Here is a 15,176-nt window from a genome sequence, read left to right as displayed (position 1 = left end):
AATAAATTAATCAAAATTTCTAAATTTTTAGTGTTATTTAACTCTAAATTTCCAGGACACCTGCTGTTCGAATACTTATCTAAAACTTTTCCCTATTTTCTCATAATTCATGGCCAGGCAGGCGAACAATCTGAAGTAGATCTCTCGAAAACTCGACCGCTGAAAAGTCGAAGCTGGGGTTATACATTTCTATTCATTTATATTCATTAGACTTGTCTTGCAATTGACTGAATATAAAGGCAAGGAAAACCTCCGAGAAAAGAGTTCATGAACTCACTTCTAGATTTTGAATGTTCCATTTTGAGTAATACAAATGTGATATCTTATTTTATATAAAATCATATAATTTCTAAAAGCCCAAGCTTTTCCATTGGTTTTCTCTCAGTGCCCATAAATTATTATTCACTTGCTGTGTGGGTATTCAAATTACACTCCACACACATGCCCTCGCTTCGATTTAAGCTAATGTTTTCCGAATGAATTTTCACTTTGCACTGCAATTGGATTTTTCCTTCCACCTTGGGGCACTCATAATGCAGTTAACCCCCCGAAACGAATGTGGAATAAACAGCGGGTGTGAGTGGGTTAAACGATGATGGGGGGTTAGACCTTGAATATCTCCACCAGAGAGACCCGCAAAATGTTGGCCAAACATTTGCAATTCTTTTGAAATCATCATTACCAGGGGGGCGGGGGGGCTTAAATTGGTTAAGGGTGGCCTCTGTGGTTGGGTGGTGGGTGGATGGTGGCTTAAGGGTATGGGATGGCAAAGTTTCCCGCAGCGTCGTCGAAGAACACACATTCTTCATTAGCCGCGTGGCACATTTTTCTCCGAGGTTTCCTCCTGCGGCGGGCGCTGCAAAGAATGCTTCCATTTTCAAGGGCCTAAAGGGGCCACTATATACAGTTGCGGGCAAAGAATTGTAGTTACTTTTATCCTAAAGCAATCAAATTTAATAAGCATTTTTTTATAGTTTCGTAAAGCTAATACTATAAAATATATGGGGCAAATATATATATCTACATTTATCATAGGTATAAATTTTAAATATTTATAAACAAAATTATTAAAACAATTTTTTATAAATGTTGAAATTAAAAAAAAATGGATCATATATTACAAACTTTTTTATTGCTATACAAAGTGGAGATGAACAAAAATGAATAGTTATTTTCTTAATATGAAATTTCACATTTTATTATATTATTTTAAAATATTTGTAGAAAAGATTTCAAAAACAAATGTTTTTAAAATTTAAATTTAAAAAGAAGACCACCATTACAAACATTTTGATTTACGAAGTGCAGATGGACGAAGACATATGATTACTTTTTTAAAATATTATAAAATCAGCACAGTATACTGGAAATTTAATTTTAAAACAATATCAAAGATATTTAAAATTTTATTTTGTACTACTTAAATTTTGACCGCAGCTGTATGTGTGTGTTAGTCAGAAGAAGTGTGTGCGTGTGTGTTGGCCATGATAAATGAGCCATTGGCATTTATTTTCGTTTCAGTTTCATTTCGTATGGGGTTTTGGCTGGCAAGAAATCGATGTCTGCTGATTTTTCAGCCAGAGCCCACTGAAAATTACATTTCGCATTTTCCGGAAAGAGGAAAACGGGAAAATGCGCCTGCCTGCTAGTTCATCTAAGCGCACACAGGTGGCGCTAATGTGGCCGCAGCACCTTGAATGCTCTTGATTTGTTGCCAAAGCCAAAGGAAATTATGCCAATTTTTTTGCCATTCCATTTCAGTCTGCCTGTGATTGTGTTTTCCCGTACTATAGTACCATATATATATGGCTGCCACGACCTTGTGGCTTATTTATTTTGCAAGTGGGCGGGCGGGGGCGGTGCGTGGGGATCTGTATAAATAACCGATGAGTTGCTTAAAGTTTCGATTGAAAGTTGTGAGAATTAAATGGGGGTTAAAATGGGCTTAAAAGTTGCCGGTGAAAAATGGATTACAAAGCCAAAATTTAAAGCGATTAAAAGGGTGTGCTCTACTTAGAAAAATATATGTATCATTCAATTATCTTTTAACTCATAAATATTTAATACATATTATAAACTTTAAGCACTAATAATATTTGTCAATTAAAGGCTTGGTATATACACATATATCTATAATTTAAATAATAAATACTTATTACATATTAAAAACTTGAACCACTAACAAAATCAAAAATGTTACAAACTTTAGCCACTAACAAAATCATAAATATTTAATATATATTATAACAGAATCCTAAATACTTAAAACATATTATAAAATTGAACCACTAACAAGATTAGCCAATTATAGCCCTGGTTTCTTTTAGATTTTATTGCTGCTTTGTTCGGGGACTTTGGTTGTCATCAGTTTTTATCTGCATTTACAGCAGAAACGCAATCGGAATCGGAATCAGAATCTAAGAATCCCAGAATCAGAGCCACTGAAGACACTTGGAAATCAAATCGCATTGCTATTAAATTTGACCAGCCAAGCATATCTTGGCCAAGGCAAGTAGAGGAAAGAGAAGACTTCGTTACTTGACCAAAGTGGCCAATGACGATGACGTTGGCACGTCCACAGCCGGACGAAAGGAAAGGCCAGGGAAAAGGAAAAGGTTTTCCCCCGAAAAGCCTCCTTCCTTTTTGGCCAGTCGATCTTTCAATTTTACACATGTTTTGCATGCGAATCTCGCCAAACAAACACGGCAACTGCTACAAATACTACAACTACAACTGCAACTTGTGTTCGTGCCGGAAGTTGGAAATTTTCTCAAGCAAATTTTTGGCATTTTTACAAAACGTACTTGGGCCAATTTTATTAGGCAGCCTTTTGGTTGTGTTTTTTGTGTTTCTTGTGTGTGTGTTGGCTTTTTCTCTGTCTTTTTTGGGGGCACACGCAAAGCAGCAGCAACATCGTCAACATGCAGTCGAAAAGTTGTAATTTTAATTTAGCCTCAAAGACACACACATACACACACACTCGCTGTTGGGAAAATTGGAATATGGGCGGCAGATTCAAAAGTCCAAGGCGTTGAAAAGCCACAAAGTTGCACGTTCGAGGCAAAACGAGGGGAAACTTTGACTCCTGCCTTCGTCACGCATGCCACTGCACCTGGCCAAAAAGGAAAAGGCCGAATTAGAATTAGGCAACCAAATTAAATAAACTAACTTACGTTAGTAATTTTTGTTGAAATTAAATTCAAGCAAGTAATTGAAAGCTGGAGGAACAAACAAAGAAAAAAGCATTTGATAAGAAGGTTTACTAGACAACCTATGAACTTTAAGAAAACTGCAGAAAATCCTTCAGAGTACACAACTTTTTAGAAAAAATACAATAAAAATATGTCAAAGATTATTTTATTAAAATTAAAAAGTTCTAAGAAAGTTCAAACGAAATTGCATGGAAAAAACTTGTGGAAAATTAATTTCAAGCAAAAAAAAAATGTATCAGAACATGAAAGAGTGGGTCATAATACATATGAATTAAAATAAAGAACGCATTTAATATATTCTTTTTTATGTAATACGTTCTATACTTAAATTCAAATGTGTTTTGATTAATTCTTTCACGCTCTCATGTTTTTTTTCTGAAATAAAATGAGAACATATTTGAGCCTGTAACATAAAGTTTAAAAAATAGAGGAGCTAATAAAAACTTCAAACATCTGCCAGAAAATCGACATCTTTATCCATACCACAAGAAACTGCAACTTTAACCGCTTTAAATATTTTAGAAATAGTTTTCACCCAATTTTCATCGCCACTCTTTTCGGCCACTCTGAAAAGCAAACTTTGTTTTTCTTTTTTTTTTGAGAGAGCTGTCCGACTTCTTTCAATCGCCTGCCAATCTCAGTCGCCCTACCCCTGATTTTCCACCGCTTTCCACACCCCCTCCCCCCCTTTGGGGATTTTTCCAACCTCTTCCCCTGTACTTTCACCCCCCCGGCTGTCTGCTCAATAATTTGTTGGGTCTGGAAATCAAAGCGAGCCTTTGCTGATCCCCTTTGAGTGATTTGCTTGCTCGCCTCACGGACATTTGAAATGGAGCGGCAGGAAAAGTGGACTGGGGCGGGCCAGGGAAAAGGTGAAAAGTGGCCGACAGGTGAGGAAAAGCGAGTGAAACTCAGCCGGCAATTAAGGCGCAAATCGTTTTTGTGTATTTCCACACACGACGAATAATTAATGGCCGACTGCAGTTCTGCTCACTTAATAATTGAATCGGTTAATAATGCAGCATATTGCTGCATAAATGATGACCCTACAAATCGTCAGTGGCAATTCGAGTTCGAGTTCAAATTGCATAAACAACGACATTCAAATATTCAAATTTACCATGCATTTTTTAGGACCACAACAAATTGAATGCAATTTAGCATAAGTTATTTTCTTTGCCTTTTTTCTGTAGTTTTTCTTAATAAATATTTGGAATAAATGTTGAAACTGTTTTATATATTTATTTATTTTTGAACTTGTAAATAATTATGGACAAAATAAATGGAATGAAATTTAGCATATTTTATTTTAAAAGGTTTTTTTTCAGTATTTTAAACATTTAAGTTAAAGGTTACGCTTCAATTTAGTTGTTATGCCAAAATGTTATATACAATTTAAATACGTTTTCTGCAGTTTTGTAATTAATTTTTAACTTTTCAATTTAATTGATTTGGATTATCTGTACAAGTTAAGTATCTTGTAAATTTTTGGTATTAACATTGAACCTAAATAGGGATCTATTTATGTATATTTATTTTGAACATAAAAGTATCTGTTTCTTTATATGATATACTTAACTAAACATAATACAAAGAAAGGTTTATAGTATTTAATGTTTTAATTTTTGTTGAAAATTGTATTTAAAGTATTAAAAATATAGCATATATGGCAGCCTCGCTAAATTATTTCCCTTGAGTTAAAGAAGACTCTTTAAAAAGCACTTGCTAATAAAATGTGATAATTGTGTATACTTTTCTGCGCTTAATGTTGTTTGGTTTTAGTTATTTCTTGGGTGCACTAATTTTCCACCGGGCAGTCTGCGGTTTTTCCAGCTAGCTTTGTGGGAAATTTTTTATGGTCGCCACTCCTATTTAATGCTCGGTTTAAATGCTTTCTGCTCGTTGCTACACTGATACAAAAATTAAATAGTAAAAACACAAATCTGACTTTTGAATTTTAAAAATTTAATATATAATATATATATAATTTAAATATAATATCATAATATTTAATAAAATGCATATTATATGCATGATTTAATATTAAAATATTTCAATAAATGTGAAAACCATTAGATTTAAAATAATTCCTATATGATTTAAATGTTTTATCCTTAATTTAAATACTTTTAGTTATTACAATTAATTCCAAAAATGGTCTAATGAAAAATAATTTAAGAATTTTCATATTTTGAAATAACTAAAAGCCGCCATGGGTGAAAATCAAAGCGTAAATTGCTTAAATTGAGTATAAAATGTTTGGATTTGCTACATTTTTTTTACTAGTGTAGCTGCACTAAAAGTTGTCCCCTTGACTTGGCTTGGTTTGAGAATTTGACCTGCTAGGACGTTTTCCAGTTTTTCTTTCAGCTTTTCCGCTGGTTTTTCCCCCACTCGATGCCATTGTGCCGTGTCAAAGTCACACATTTCCTCGCTCAAAACACACACATGGGATGGATGCAAGTGCATTTGGCTGCGAGAACTGAAAGGTTATGACTGCGGATGGCTTGCCCATGGGCAAGGTCAAAAGGGGCGTGGCATTGTGTGTTGGATGGAGCTACACATGCGTGTGTGCGAGCATATTGTCAGGTTAATCACTCGTTTTGTTGGCAATTACCGTTATGACCCCAACGAGAGCACAACAATGGGTGGGTGGTGGATTGGTGGGGGTCACCACTTGACCTTTTGTCGTTGCCAGCGAATATCAATGAGTCCATTATGTATGAATGTCAATGATTATGGCCGCCTGACATGACACAGTGGAATTCCGAGGGGAACTTCGATATGGGAGGCCCCAAATGACAGTTGACAGCGTTTGGCATTTTGGCATTTTGGTATTCTGGCACCCCAAACACCCCCCCTTTTAGGGAGTCAAAGGACCAAGGACGAAGGACGCAGCAGACGACGCCCGTTGACAATAACAGCATCAATTTGCCGTCACCTGGGCGGCCCATTTCCCCGGGGGGCGGAAAGCTTGGCGGGAAAAGCGGGAAAATTTAGGGGGTGGCTGCTTTGCTGCTTTGTTGCTTTGGTAAGTGCCTGGCCTGGCCCACATCATAAAATTTTAGCAGCACGCACTGGCGACGTATCAATGTCAGCCTGCCAGATTCCTTTTTCCATGCACCGTGGTGTGAAATTTATTTATGGTTTTATTAAGAATAATTTCCATGGTTATCCATAAAACAACTAAAAAGAAATACTTAACAAAATTTGTAGGTGCAAAAACAGGCTCGAAATATTGTTAAATATTTTTACTTTTTAAAATGCTCTAGTAGAACTTAGTGTAATTGGTAAATTAGCCAGAAATGAAATTGAATATTTTTGTATATCTTCTTAATGACCTTAACAACATTAGTATTACAAAAAAAAGTAGGTGAAAATGTTTTTTTTTTTTTTTTGTTGATTTAATTTGTATTTTACTTACTTATACTTGTATAAGTTATTGAAATAATAATTTTTAAAAAATCAAGTAATCAGTATGGTTCCACTGTGCTTTTTCCTTAAACTTGTTAAGGGTCGTTTGGCGACGAGGGGTTACTGTACAGAGGAGCCACTTCAGACAGTCTCTCGCATTTTGTTATGATTATTGTTATGATTGTTGCTGTTTTTTGCTGCTGAAGTGCTTTTGTGCTCTTGCGTCTGTGAGTTGAAAAATGTGTAGGCCGTTTTAAGGGTCACAAACACACTCCTACTAAGGCCTAAAACCTACAGAATCACATACACACGCACACAACAGGTGTCTTGGGCGAAATGTTATCAATGCCAAATTAAGCGTAAAATGCTGTCGCACTTTAAAAGGCAAATTAGCCATCCCCTCCGAAAAGCCCAAGGCACAGCCAAATGAGGCGTGAATAATGCACATGTACGGTGGTGTGTGTGTGTAAACCATGTCGTATACGTAACACACACATACATATACATGCACCCTGTGCTGGGAGTTGGGAAAATTATTATGTCTGGCCGGGATCATTTATTAGCCAAGTTTTTCAGCGTTCTGTTTTCCTCCCTACCTCCCCCTTTTATACTCTGCTCATCGATGAGGCGTAAAAGAATTATGCAGGCACAATTGCCACGCCCCCGTCCTAGGCACCCAACCGCCCACTTCCGACGGCCATTGTTGCCATGCCATTGTTCCAACCATTGGGAACAATTAAGCGAGCTTAGAACTCAACTGGAAACTCTCGGCCAGCAAACTGCCAACTGCCAATTGCAGCTGCCATTCAATAAAATTTAAACGTCAAAGCGGCATCGGGCCAATTATTTGTGACCGCACTGGACCCAAAACAGAGACAGAGTGCATAAAAAAATTATAGGGGGTGGGGAAGGGGGTTAAAACACAAAAAAAAAAAGAACAAAAATAATAAAATGGGAATAAAAGCGGCTGGGAGTTAAAGAAAGAAGCGTCCTTTGTCTCTGCGATTCCTTTGTTTTTTGTGCGCCCGAGAAAAAAATATAGGAACAACTGGGAAAAAGGGGGCGTGGAAAACTGGGAAAGGGGGGCGAAAAGAATGGCGGAGAAAAGCCCCAGGAAAGAGTTGGAAAAAAATGATGCTGGGCCATTGTGCAAATTAAAACTGCACTTGATTATTTCTCCTGCTAATTTTCATTGTTCAACCCGAAAACGAAAAAAAAATACGAAATGATGAAGAAAGAGAAAAAAATGTTTAGGAGGGTGGCAAAATGGGTCCACGGAAAGAGCAAATTTTCAATAAACGGAAAGTCGGGAGACGATATGCCCTTGATGTTCAATATCTTAATACAATTAATAGGCAATGTTCCTGAGGTGATCGAAAATTGTATAAAAATAACTAAATATAAATATTGTATTACATTTTATTTTATTTTGGCAAGCTCTTTATAGAATTATACATAGCACAGCTTAATCTTAAAGTCAGCTCATTAAAATTAATTTAACGCAAAACATTTTTTAAATTTGTTAGATTAATATTCGATGATATTTATTAATAAAATTTGTCAAAGCCTATATTGTACTAAGCAAAATTTGCCGAAAAAAAGGTTGATCATGCTTATTAAAGAAAATATGTCATTTAAAATTCAAGATAGTGTTTTAAAATTTTTTGTTTAAATAATTTAAAACAAAATAATTTAAAATAAAACACAAATAAAGTTAATAAAATGTATAAAAGAGGTATATTTAGAGAAAATATGAATGAATATAACATGGAAATTAAGTTTAAACAATTAATGTTGAGGTATTCTTATTGCAAGACATTGGAATTAAATAACGTGCAATAATGCAATAATTTAAATAAATACGTTGGGATTTTTAAAAATGAATACAAAAATATCTTTTAAAGTTATTTTTAGATGGTCACCAATTGCTAAATTTCCTCAAGGCCAGAATTTTATTTCAGTTATATGTTGTAATATAAGTGGCAAAGATAAGATGGAAAACTTTTGAAATTTCTTTCATATACTATTCTCTCGTTAGCGACTTTACAAAGTAGTGGCGGTACCTTCAAAAGAAAGCGAAAATTCATCCGTGGACAACTGGCAACTGGAGTAGCTTTTCATTAGCGCGCGAGGCGTGGCAAGTTAAGCGATTCGGGGACAAGGGGAGGCGGTCTTGAAGGGTGGTTTTCTCTTTCAATTCTGGCCACAAATTGAAAGCAAAATGCCAACGATGAGGCTCTGATGATGATGACCGGCAGGCCAAGCGACTGTGGACTACTACTACTGGCAACAATAATAGAAACAGAAACAGCAACAGAAAAAAACAACGACTTTTCGGCAACAATTGAAACAAAAGGCGGAAAAAAGGCGAAAAAGGGCAAAAAGGGGGTGTGGTCGAGGGGAAGGAAGGAAGGAAGATCGAAAGACAGCAGAAACAGATTGAAATCAGTTTGAAAACAAGCAAAGCGGAAAAATGCATGACCCGCTTCGACTTCAACTTCGACCGAGGCCAAAAACCGGATGAAAGGACAAAAGGTGGGTGGATGAGTGGGTGGCTGTGGGTGGAAAGTGTCACCAAATGGGCGGAAATCAGGAGATGGGGTTCAACAGCAGTTGGCCATGGTTAAGTGCTGGAAATTATGTTATGCTCGTCGGCCATTGTTTTATGTCTCCATTCGAGGATTATTGGTCATGCATGAGGAGTCACCACCCACTCAACCTTCACTGCCCTCCCTCCACTCCCCTTCTACTCCCTGATTAACTCAATAAATAAACAATTTCCACAGTGAGGAGGAATTTGCTGCCACATTGAGACAATATTTTCGGAACTCATACTACACTAGTTTTTGCAAAAAAAAAAAAGTATTAAGACAGGGACATGAAAAAAGGATTTACACAACAAGAAAAAATCAATTTATTAACACATGTTGTAAAACATATATTTAGTATTATATGTGTTATATTAAAATATATTTTGGTTGTATTTTGCTTGTCCATAATTAGCAATTATGTATACGAAGTTTCTTAATTTTATAATTACTTTAAATCACACTTACTAATTTATGAAAGATTAACCAATGTTGCTTGATTTAAGTGTAAAAAAAAAAATTTTCAAAATCATATTGTTAGTTTGCTATTTTTGTTTTATTCCATACAGTTACGTATACGTAATTTATGTGTATCTTACTCTTAAAAGTATGCTATACCATTTTATATTTTGAAAATTGCTAAATAATCCTTGTTTTTTTTTATTAAAAAAGCATTTTTTTAAGTCTGTAATTATAAAAATTTTAATGTAAAAATTTTATAAATATACTTTTTTAGGCATGTCTGTATAATGACACAATTTTTAACAAGAATTTAAAATTAATTTGCAATTAGTTTGGTTTACTGCAAAATACAAATGTATATATATATTTATTTCTCATAAAAAAATGATTTTTTTATTGATGCATTGCAACCACATTTTTAAGGCTTTTCCGCCGTGTACAAAAGTTTGTAATCATAATTCCATCTGTTATTTGGAAGACTGCCCAACTCTCACACACCACCACCAAATCAAAACGATTTTCAAATGCAGCACACACACACACACACACACACACACTCATAGGACAGAAAAATCTGAAGTAAGACCAAACTACACGAGTCAAAAAAAAAGAATAAACAAAAAAAAAAACAATGCTGTGAAAGAATAACAAACAGGCAACAACAAGTACAACAGTGCAAAAATAAGTGAAGAAAAAGTATGATTTCCATTTCAAATTTAATTTTCATTTGCACAGAATCAGAATGGAGATGGAAATGGAGCAGCAGTCGCATATATGGAAAAGTACAGGACATATCACTATGTACGGCTGTTCGCGTAGTGGCGAAGGGCACCAAAAGTGTACTGAAGGCTACTAATACATAAAAATCGGAATACTATATAACCATAAACATCAGATTTATATATACATATATAAAGATCAGACCTCCACTAATACAGCAGTCTACTATGTATTGCACCTTCCACGTAGTAACGAAGCGCCCTTTATAAATTAATACTTAAAATTGCTGAACTGAATTTTGCTGCCAAATTATAAATGTTTTTTAAAAAAATCTTTTTTTATCCTATGTAGCCTAATAATTTATTTAAGCGTACCGAGTTAGCAAATTGTAAAAACTTGAATTAAATTAGCCGAATCAATATTAAGTTTTCGTCATAAAATTATATATCAGAAATTTTGTAATATTAGAGGTCCGATCGTCACGACTTTCTTGCACACTTAAGAGGTGTTTTTGTATGAAATATATATGGAGGAGGAGCTTAGCAGGCACAGATAAGGAGCAGACCTGGCTAAATATTGGGCAAAAGCGAAAATCAATGTCCTGACGCGGCCGGTTTAATGTTTTTGGGATTACAGCCTTGCCGGCGGTTGAGCATTCAAGCCAGCCAGCCTCCCACCTATTTTCCCATTTTCGGAAAATCCAACCAGCCACACACACATATACAAACGTACATGGTCCGACGTGCAGCAACTTAATTTAGCATTAACACACACACTCACAGCGATGTTGTTGCTGTTGCTGCTGTTGTTTTTGTTGTTATGGCCATTGCACAGGAGCTAACAAACTTTGGAATCTCCCCCACTCTCGATGACCGAAGATCCATTCCTCTGCTAGCTACGTGCCACATTACGTAGCCGACTGGTGGGCCCGCCCAAAAAAAAAAAAAAAAGAGGAAAAAAATTAAATACAGAAAAAGCCAAATAAGAGCAGGTAAGCTGCAGCAGAAGAATTTTTCTTTTTTTTCTTTTTAGGTATATTTATAGCAAAGCGGCACAGAGTTGACCACAGATAAGCCAATATATTAAGAAATCCTGTCTGAAATACAAAAATCAAACAGAAATTTGATACAGAAATGGCTTTTACGATGCCCTTAAGTTGAACCCAAAATATACAGCTTTAAAAATAAACATTTCAAAGCGAAACATCAAAGAACACAGTTAATGAAAACTTACAATCTTAATATCAATTTTAAATATATCAATATCAATTTTATGGCCTCAAAAACTATTTTTAATTTGTTGTTGAAACGCTCTTAACTGATAGTTTTTGCCTGAAAATTGTCTTTAAAGACCGCCTTACTCTGATGTAACGCACTGTAGGGCATTCAACTCTTAACTGACAGTTTGTTGTTACCTTGGAATTTTGTTTATTTCCGAGACGACAGCGGCAGCTGTGACCTAGCCAAAAATCATTTTAGAAATGGTTCGTTCAATTTCGCGTTGCCCTATGATTTTCGTGCCAAAATAGTGGCTCCTCGAAGAGAAATGTAAGCACTGAGAAAAAATAGAGCACAATGAATAAAATGAAGTGCAAATAATATCAAAATTGTATACTTCATATTTAAATTAAAAATGAAATCTTAATAATAAATCCAAAGCATATTAAATGGCATAATTTTGTAATAAAATATATAAACTATTGTACAAAATAAATATTCGATTTAAAATGGGACCTATTTGTTTTAAATGCATATTTAAGATAAAAATTTGGCTTAAATTTTTATTAAGATTTTTTCTTATTTAAATCGATTTCGAAAATAGCCATTTTCAATAACTTAAAATCGCAATAGATTTAAATCAGAGCGAAAAATATTTACATTTTCGACCCCCATTTTCAAATAAATTTAAATTTATTGCGGACAGTGTATAAGGGCTTGTAAGTTGTCGAATGAAGGGTATTATTTAATGCATTTTCACTGAGAGCGAATTAATTTATTAAGCCTTGGGTGGATGCTTCTGCTCCTATCTCTTTCTGGCCGTCTCTGGCAGCACTCTTTTGATTTCCCACACGTGCCAGACATACCCCCTCGCCCTACCCCCCTCGACGCCCCTGAAAAGGGGATCAGTTGCAAGTTGCAGGCTGCAGGTGCAACTGTCCCAACGCTCACGGCTGATTTATCGTCCATGAAATTTATGTTTAGTTTAATCGAATGGGGCAAACAAAAATTGTGCAGAGAGCGGCCTGCTTATCGCTGGCCAACCAAGGTGGCCTAAAACGCCCACTTGCCACCCCACTTTTCCCACCCCGCCCCTTCCCCTTTCCTTTTCCACCACCACCACCACCACCCACACCCCTGGAAAAGTTTACTTAAGCACAGGAGGTGCTGCAAAATTAAGCAGCAGCAGGAACCACTCAACTCAAAGTGGGCTGGTTGGTTGGTGGGGGGATGGATTTAAGGGGTCCTCAAGCCCCCTCAAACCCCTTTCTCAATTTTATTTCCTCAAGAAGAAGAGGAGCTTCTCCTCGAGCGTTTACTGCCTGCAACTCGCAGACGCAACTATTGCAAAATTTCAACGTGAATTTATTGCATGAACATTTCTTTTTCCCTGCAACTGCTTTTTGCATTTTTTTTTTCCTCTTTCTCATCTTCGTTATATTTTCCTTATTCCTATACTTATATATATATCTATATATTTTTTTGGGCTATCCTAGCCTTTACCGACGTGCTGAATTTTCAAGCGGCCGTCGGCTATATATTTGTCTATATATATATATATTATATATATATAGTGCTATATATGTCTGTGGCGAGCCTTAAAGTCAATTTATAGAAGTAAATATTAAGTAGTTGCAAATTTTATGAGTGTCGGCTTGAACAGTCTGTAGGTCATAGCCGTGGGGTCAAATGCGAAATCACCTTTGGACAGACAGAAAATATAAAAATTATTATTTAAAAATATTGCCAAGCGCCTAAGTTGCAACACATTAAATATTTATTATTCTCTTAAATACATTTACTACATATTTTGAATATTAAAATTCATTTGTGTTTGCCATAAAATACCAAGAACTTGAATTGCACATTTCACATTTATTATCTTCTTAAATGCTTTCAATATACTTTTAGTTTATTTAAATTCTTGTGTTTTTGCCATTTAATTTGGCAACTAAAAACTGACTCAATATTTAAGCACCAATTGCCACGCATTCACTCCGTCCCGCCCTCTTATTTAATTTAAAATTTGATCAAATTTGGAATGGATTCTCATTTTTTGTGTGCGGGCGCGAAAACTTTTACGCATTTGCATCTATCGATTTGAGTTGCATTGAATGCAAATGAGCAGAGATGCAGATGTCCCCTGTGTCCCTTAAGTCCTCTGATTTCCCCTTCGAAACTTGTCCTAAGTGGCCTCGATTAATGTGCAAACTTTTTGGTCACTTGCATCCGTTTCTGGTAATTTCGGGCTGCCCTTTCTCCTTTTCCCCGTCGTTTTAGCTGCAATTTATTTATTTATTCTGTTGCTCATTATCTGTGCCGGTGGGTGGCAACCCTCGTCCGCAATTAATGTTGAATTTACGATGACAGATCTGTGGCACTGATAGGGCAGCAGGCGGCACTAACCTCAAGTGCACAGGAAGCTTATCGGAGGACGTGACTGCCAGCAAGTGCACTGCAGAATTTTATATACATATTCATTATGGAATACTCTTAAAGAATTAGAGAACTTACAAAAAAAATGGTCAGCTACATACTCAGATCATGCCTTGGCTAATATTTCTCTTGTTTTTTATAAATTGCTTATTTTAAAATGGATATTTTACACGACGGAAAATAAAACTTAACCAACTTCTTTTCAAAATTGCCAGTTAAACTTTAAGCTTGTTCAATTTGATTTTGTTTGGCCATATGATAACCATATTCTTAACACGATTAAAGTTTGAACTCGAATTATTTCATAACATCATTATTATCATTATTAAATTATGAACTCAATTGTAATTAAAAATACATTCGAGTGCATTTTAGTAAGTAATTCAAATTATTATTATTATTTTTAAAATAAATAAAAGTACCTATTTATATCATATGTCTGCACTCAGAAAATAAAGTTCCTTGATTTTAGGAAATAAATTCCATAATTCAAGAAAAAATGAACCAATGGACTTCGAAAACATATATGTATGTTTAGAAAAGTTTATCTTAAAAATTATTTAAGTTATTTTTGAGGTCATTTTGGTCAGGTTCACTTTTATGGCCATTTTTAGTTCATTATTTCTTAAAATAAGAACATATTCCCAAAATCGAGGATTTTATTTTTCTGGGTGAGAGAACAGCAGATGTTTACTTTTTTTATACCATTTTTTTATGAAAATAATTTATATTTAGTATTTGAATATGAATATATACTTAAGCTTTTACCCGATCATGCTTAGTATTTTAATATGAATATATCCTTAAGCTTTACGCAACAGCCCAATTATATTTAGTATTTTTTTGCAGTGCATTGATGTTGCTATTACTGCTGCTCGTGTTGATGTTGTTCTACTTGTTGTTTGCCCAACTTGCAGTGTTGCAAGTTATGCAAGCTCGTGTCAGGTTGATGTGGAAAATTTGCATATCGCATATCGTTGACACGGTTGACACTGACCCGAAAAAGGGGCGTGGCAAGTGTGGGGGGAGGGTGCACTGAGAATGGGAGCAAATTATTCAATTTTTGACTAGATCAAAGCGAATGCGCTGACAGCGGGCAAATATTAACCAAATGGCATGGCTCTTCT

General features: G+C 35.3%; 1 protein-coding gene across 4 annotated transcripts in view; it reads right to left on the bottom strand.

Moving 5' to 3' along the window:
* LOC108137335 (carbonic anhydrase-related protein 10) overlaps nt 1-15,176 on the bottom strand; it is an 82,610-nt gene that overhangs the window by 34,714 nt on the left and 32,720 nt on the right. The window lies entirely within an intron of this gene.

Source organism: Drosophila elegans, unplaced genomic scaffold (assembly GCF_018152505.1).
Source record: "Drosophila elegans isolate 14027-0461.03 unplaced genomic scaffold, ASM1815250v1 contig_149, whole genome shotgun sequence".
In the NCBI taxonomy this organism is placed as follows: domain Eukaryota; kingdom Metazoa; phylum Arthropoda; class Insecta; order Diptera; family Drosophilidae; genus Drosophila; species Drosophila elegans.
The sequence above is the reverse complement of the archived record's forward strand: the minus strand, read 5'-3'. Positions and strand labels throughout refer to the sequence as shown.